Below are 7,034 nucleotides of genomic sequence, written 5' to 3'. Positions count from 1 at the left end.
TTTTTTATTGACTTTGGGGCTGTAACACAAGAGTTTTCATACTCAAACCGATTACTCACCTCTCATTCAATTTGGCCAACACATCCCTAGCTGCGCTTATACAAACTCAACCAAATTTCAGGCTGGAGTTATTTATGGCCATCAGCACAAATTGAATTTTGGGAGGGGGAAAAGAAGGGAACAACCGCAGCTAAAATAGATTAACCACTCTTTTTGGAAGCAGCTAGAGAGCAAGATGCAGTTCAGCTCACGCTAAACACTTTGGGCAAGATTTCTTTACGATTTATCCACTTAAGGCTCAGCTGGAGAGAAGGGCTTTCCAATCCACGTGTACCTCTTGCTACTAGTCCACTCCAAATTTGTGACAGCACAGGGCTATACCTCCAGCCCCGTCATCTTTGCAGTTAGAGGCTCCCTAACACAAACCCACCCAAAGCTCTGGTCTTCCTTGAGCCCCAGTGTCTCTTTTGAGGATGTTTAGCTTTAATTTCGGGACGGCATCCTTCCCACACACATCCTCAGATCCCTTATTGCCTCCAATACTGAGGATGTACAGAGCAAACATCCCTTTCCTAACAGCCCAGCATAAAAAAAAAAAAAACAAAACACTTTATCTCCTGCAAGAGTGTTTCCCAGCGGCTTAAATATTTCCACCGTGAAATAACAGAGAGAAATCCCAGCCAGGCAAGCAAGCTGGAGACAAAATACATGTGAGCAATGGATCTGTCCTGGAAGAAGGGCTTTTTGCAGTTATTTTTGGGGTAGAACAATACCAGTCAATTAAACCACACACACAAAAAAAAGCCATTAAAACAAGAGTCAGTGGTTTGCATACAAAAAGGCCACAAGAAAGAGTTGTATTCCTCAGCTAAAAGCATCTCTTGCTGCTTTTATTTGCACAGCTTTCTCTCTCTCCGGCCCCTGGGGTTAGAAGGTTAAAGTTTGGTATGGAAATAGCCTTCTGCGAGGAAGCATCTCTCTCCCTCGAGTCCTCTGGCAAAAGCCGATCTGAATCTCACTTAATATTGCATCCTTGCAAAGAGGATGAATTAAGAGGTTCTGGGAAGTGAAAATAGTTTAATTAGCTACTGCTTGGTCTAGGGCCCAGCTCATGAATTCATTGACAGCTAGGGAGAGCTAGCAAAGCGGATTTTACTGGAGGAGATGATAATTTGTAACCACAAATATGAAGATAGCATCGCTACCGTCTTTTTTTTTTTTTACATGGCAAGCAATAGCTGGAGCTGCAAGAGGTGTTTGCAAAACAAATTCCTCTGCAATCATCACCTGGATCAAGTTTGCCAGGGCTCACCAGCCCCAGGCATGAAGTATTAATAAATTTTACAACCCCACTCTTGAATTCACCCAGTTTACAAGAGTCATCAGAGCCAAGCTACTAGCGAGCCGCGAGACTCGCGTTGAACTATTTTCATTTAGTATTTGCAAGCATTTCCTCTCAACTGACCTCCTTGTGCCACCCCAGCTTCATGGCATTGGGCTAGGTGCTGTGCTGTTACCACTTCCAGCTAGGGGAAAAAAAAAAGCCTTTTTCTCCCCAACTTTCCTCTCCCCATGCAAACTGCCAGTCTCTGGCTGAGCCCTTCATCCCTATGACCCGCTTCAAAGCTTCGTGGGCAGGTTTCCTGCCAAAACACAGCGCTTTCAGCTGGCAATGGGCTGCTGCACAAGTTTCCCAGCCCAGAAGCAACCCTTGGGTGTCACGATGAGCTAGCAGGTAGCTCGGTTGCAAAGTTGGAAAGTCCAACGGGATATTGTTAATTTTCTCAGCCCCAATAGCATGAGGGTGCTCAAACTGGGACCCAGAGTGGTGGGGAACTGCCATCCTTGGAGATGCTCAAAGCCACTGAGACACGGACCTGAGCAAGCTCATCTAAGCAGTCCAGCTTTGAGACCCCCAGAGCCTTTCCCATGCAAATGGTTTGCAATCCTCACAAGGAAAAGCTGGAAACAACTTTCCTGGAGCTGGACACCATCAAGCACATCATCCCGCAGCCCATCCATCTAATGATGTATATCAGAACAGGTCCTTCAAGGCTGTTCTCCCATGGAAAAGGTGACACACACTTCTGGAGCAGCAAACCTGGAGGAGCTACCCCCGTGCTGCCTTTGAGGCTGGCCTCAGCATGGAAACCTGGGTGGAGGGGGAGGAAGAGGTGAGAAAACACAAGGGTTTAAGTCGTCCAGAAAGCCTGCAGTTCTCAGCTTTTGGATGCAAAACAGAGGGCAACCAGAATCCAACACCACTGGAAAACATCTAAGAGGAAGGCAGCCACAAAGAGCCCAGAGACAGCACGGACAGAAGACACCAAGTCTGGTTTCATGCACTGCATTGGTCACCCAAAGCTCTTCACCTCTCCATGTCACAGCTGCAGTGGTTGGTCACTCCTGTGACAGAGACTAAAGCCAAAACCCCCATGTTTACAACCCAAGAGGATCTTTCCCATCACTGCAGGCCATTTCCCAGGGGTGCACCTGGTTGGAGAGGCAAAGCCAAATCTATGTTTCAAGTGCAACAACACAGAGGTGGGACAAGCCCAAACCTATCGGTTCCCAAAAGATCTGGGGAGAAAGAGGACGAAATGCCTAGGGTTGAAACACACCTCCAAGCCAGGTCTACTCTGGGGTGCCCACAGCCAGGTTTTGTATGCTTTGCTTTATCACCAACCACCCCTTGCAAGGCCAGGAGCGTTGCTAGGACACCTGCGCCAGGCTTCAGCAGTTTCAGGCTGAAAAGGTGTCAGAGAGCAGCAGGAGGCTCCAAGAAAGGAGAAAGAAATTAGGGAGCAAGCTGCCGGGGAGAAGTACAACCGGCCTGGAGAAGCCTGGCACTCAGGGCAATGCAAACACTGGCTCCGCTTCTCCTTTCCATGGGGAATCACTCTTTCTGCTTGGGGTAAGAGACCCGGGAGGAGGTTGGCCAGTCCCTGCACGCTTGGGCATCTGCCAAAGCAGCACCAGCTCCACCTTCTTCACCCCTTAAAACTGCACACAGGCTATTTTTGATCCCAGTAACCTTCCCCCCCCCCCATTAAGCAGTGTCACCAGCTAACAGAGAGAGCTGAGGGGCAACCCTTCCCTCTCCTGGTCCTTTGGATTCTTCTCTGCAGCTCACCAGTAAGAGACAAAACTGCTATTTCCATAGCAAATTGCCCCTCCATCAGTTTTTCTTGCAAGAGGTCACGGGTGGTCCAGGCTCATCCCCATCCCAGTAACGGCTGTTGGGCAGTTCTGGTTAAAAAATAAAATGAGCCAGGACCTTTGAGGCAGGGCAGGTAGCACCTACCCCTGGGTACGGGCTAAATCCTGCCCACAGTCTAAGCCCAGCAGACCCCCAAACTGCTGCACTGCCAGCTCTGAAGTTCAAAGCAGAGACATTTTGCCTGAGGCAGGGGAAAAGACTCTCGAACTTCCACAAAGGCTTTTGAAGAGCACAAAGATGGGTTACTCACCCACGCATCCAAAGCATTCGCTTAGGTTGGCGTGCCAAGCCTAAAGTAATAGTTAAAAGCTAAGCCTAGGTTTGAGCCTTCTTCCACCTGATGTGGAGAATAAAGAAAGCAAATGGGGGGATGGAGAGGAATAAACCCTGCAATGAACCCCCCCCAAGGCATCTTTCAGGGAGGTGGGAGGCTAAATTGAAAAGCAATTTCATCAGGGAACACTTTGGGCCAAGTCAAGTGTTTCTGGTGAGAACCTGCATTTAAAGTAAACAGCAAAACTAACACAGGCTGGATTAAATCAGCAAATAATTGCCTACAGCAAGGAGAGGGCTGCTCAGCAGCCCATGCCCAGGCAGAGGATATTTCAGCATTCACAGCCAGGTGCTAAATCAAACCCATCACTAGAAGTTTGGGATGGCTCCTTCAGGAACCTGCTATCAGCCCCTCCTGGATCAGCATTTTCCTTCTCTTGTTTATCTCAGTGTCACATATTGCATAGCAGCAAACAAAACCCTGTGTTTTATTTTGCTAGTGTGGTGGGGGTTTTTTGGGTTTGGTGGTTTTGGTTGGTTGTTTTTGTTTTGTTTTTTTTTTTATAATCCCAGTTATTTTCTCCTTTCACACTCCAAAATTGAGGACTCCTCCAGCAGCTCAGTGCCGCTGCAGGCAGCTTCGGAGTCACAGCAGTATCAGTGGGTTGACTTAATTATAAGGCAGGATTTTAAAACCCTGTCCCAAGTCACTTAACCTGGGGTAGATCTTGGGCTCCCCAGTATATTTTCTTACCAAACCAAATCTCCCCAAATTCACAACTCTCTCTGCTGGCCACTCCCCCATCGCTACATCTATTAAGGCTGTGACTTTGGTGGCTATACAAATCTCTAGCATGATTCATGGGGTTTTGCCCATCACTACCTACAGCCTCAGGGTTCCACAGTGACGCAGAGCTGCAAGAAAGCCCCAGTTTATCCTCCCCTTGTCTTACTTGTACAGCCCAGAGCTGCTGCAGTTGCACGAGGACCCTACTGCGACAGGGACGCTGCAATACAACAGTTTTAGGCACTTTTTAGCTAACGTATGGGCTTAAATCCATACTTAAGAGCTCCCTTGGTCTAGGGCCTGCAAAAGTCCGCACCAGCATACAGCAATCACACAGCACTCCCTTATTCACCAGCTTAAGAATTACGTTGCTGATTACCACCACATAACACAGCTCTTGCTAGGGCAGGAGGTGACTTCCAGAGCAGAATATCAACCAAAACATCCTCAGAAACCTCATTTCTAAGGAAACCATTTAACACTCCTTCTGCAAGGTCAGGAAATTAAAAAAAAAAAAAGCCGCTATAAAGGGATCTGCAAAGATTTCATACCACCGCAGCACTGCCTTAAACAGAGGATCTTCAGCGCCCCTTAGTACGGTGCAGGCTTCTTCCCCAGGGAAATAAACCCCAACCCACCAAGGGGGCTTCACCCACCCCCTGCTAAAAAACATAAAGCAAACTTACATTTAGCAAAGACACCACGGTTCAGAGCCACACAACCTTCATCCACCCTGCTTTTGAGTCTCCAAAGCACAAGGACCTACAGCACAAAGCTACCTGGGAGCAGGAAGAGCACTCAATAATTAACAAACCACCCCAACCTGGGAAACACCAACCACTCGCAAAATGCAACCCCAAAAGCAGAGCTCAGCTGTGCTTGATTTAAAGCCGAGGCAACAGCATGGGGGAAGGTGGGGAGCTTGGAGAAGCGTGCACTTGCACACATACTTGTGCAACCCATCTTGCAGGAGCCAGCTTGTTTCTGGGGCTTTTAGACTAGATGATTTCCAAATTAATCATGAGGAGCAGCTTGGCAAAGTGAGTTATTTCTGCTGACCGACAGCTAAGCATCCGAGTGCTGCTCGGTGCCGTGGAAAACAGCTTGTGCGGCTTCTCCCTGTCTCTTCTGTGTGCACGGGGGCGCAAGGACAAGCTGCTGCTTCCCTTGAGGGATACACCAGGGCAGATGTTCCTTCTGGATCCAGCTGTTTTAGGAAAAGACCTTGCCTTGCTGGGTGCAACCTGCTGTCCTCCACTGGTGCCGTACCCCAAATTTAAAGCCCAGCTTGATCCACCTGCACTTATTTTACCCAAGCAAAAAGTCATGCAAACACCTCTGCTGGCAGCTTACAATTTGCTGTTATTTAATTTGTTGTTTAGGACCCACAGCCACATTTTCAGGAGGTGGCAAACCTTGAACCTGTTACTGGTATTGCTTGCAACCGACTTTGTGCAATGGGGAGACGGGGTCCAACCCCTCAGCCAGGGTGGATGGAGGAGCTGAAACCTCAGAAGGAGGAAAAACACCATCTCTGATGGTTCCCTGAAGGACGAGGCCAGTTTTTCCTCCCAGACAACCGTGTTTCATATGCGCTCGATGTTACGCCAGCCCCGGGGACTCTGCTGGGAAACGTATAGCATGAGAGGTTCCTGTCCTTCTGGAAAACACCACAGCAAAAGGCAAGGTTTTCTCCAGCTGCCAGTTACAAAGCCTTTCTCTGTGCTCTGAAAGGGCTGACGATATACGTGAAGGTATACGAGTGTCCCCGGGGGAAAGGAAGGAGGGGGCCTGTTGGACCAGCCCAGTGCATTCACACCCAGAATAGCACTGGCATCTTCACAGGGACCCGCAAGCATTAACTAGTTGTCAAAAGCTTGCAATAATCTGTTTGGTTTTGCCGAGCGATAAATACATCTGTTCTCCCTCACGCAGGTTTCCATCCTAGGACTGATTTTTATTTTTTTTTTCTTTTTAATGCAATCTCTTCCGAAAGAAAGAATACGGATCCTTTGGGTGAAATCCCCCCCAGACTACCCAACGCTCAGCGGCCTGAACATGCCGATATACAAATGGCCCTTCCCGAGCCTGCTTTGGTCGAGACATCAGGCTGCATTTCAATTCCTTGCACGGCAGCAGCACAGGAACAAAACAGCCGGTTCTTTTCAACAGGAACGTGCAAAGGCATTGTCCCCTTTTTCCTAACGGGGAAACTGAGGCAGGAGGGAGGGATGTGCTCTCTCTCAGCTCTGCAGTGATCCTTGGGGTGATGCTACCAGCTCGGAGCAATTCAGGGATGGAGGGAGTGGGAAAGGGTTTGCTGGGGTGGGCTGAGATGGCTGCTAACGTTGTCCCCACCTGCCAGGGTGTCCCCTCCTTTGGGGTTCGCCCTTTGCCAAATTTATAGCAATGCCCCAAAACAGCCTGGCAAGGGAGGGGGAACTGGAAATGCCATCACCAGCAAGCCTTCCCCAGCCCCGGCAGGCTGCTCACCCATTCTTCCTCTTGCATTTTTAGGCAATGCTGCCATCGAGTGGTCCAGGAGCATCCGGATGCGGGAAGAGTGCTCGGCCACCGGCCTGGACCACTCTACGGTCACCCAGGCAGCCCCTGTTCCCAGGGCTGCTGGAAAACGTGGAGGCCCTGGTTGAAATATATCTCCTCCTTCACCCATCCTAGCGTGAAAAAGCTCAGTCTCGCTTTAACAACTGACCTGGTGTTGGGGACTAAAGATTTTCAGTCCCTCAGGCTTCC

Source organism: Pygoscelis adeliae, unplaced genomic scaffold, assembly GCF_000699105.1.
Source record: "Pygoscelis adeliae isolate BGI_AS28 unplaced genomic scaffold, ASM69910v1 Scaffold575, whole genome shotgun sequence".
Lineage (NCBI taxonomy): Eukaryota > Metazoa > Chordata > Aves > Sphenisciformes > Spheniscidae > Pygoscelis > Pygoscelis adeliae.
The sequence above is the reverse complement of the archived record's forward strand: the minus strand, read 5'-3'. Positions refer to the sequence as shown.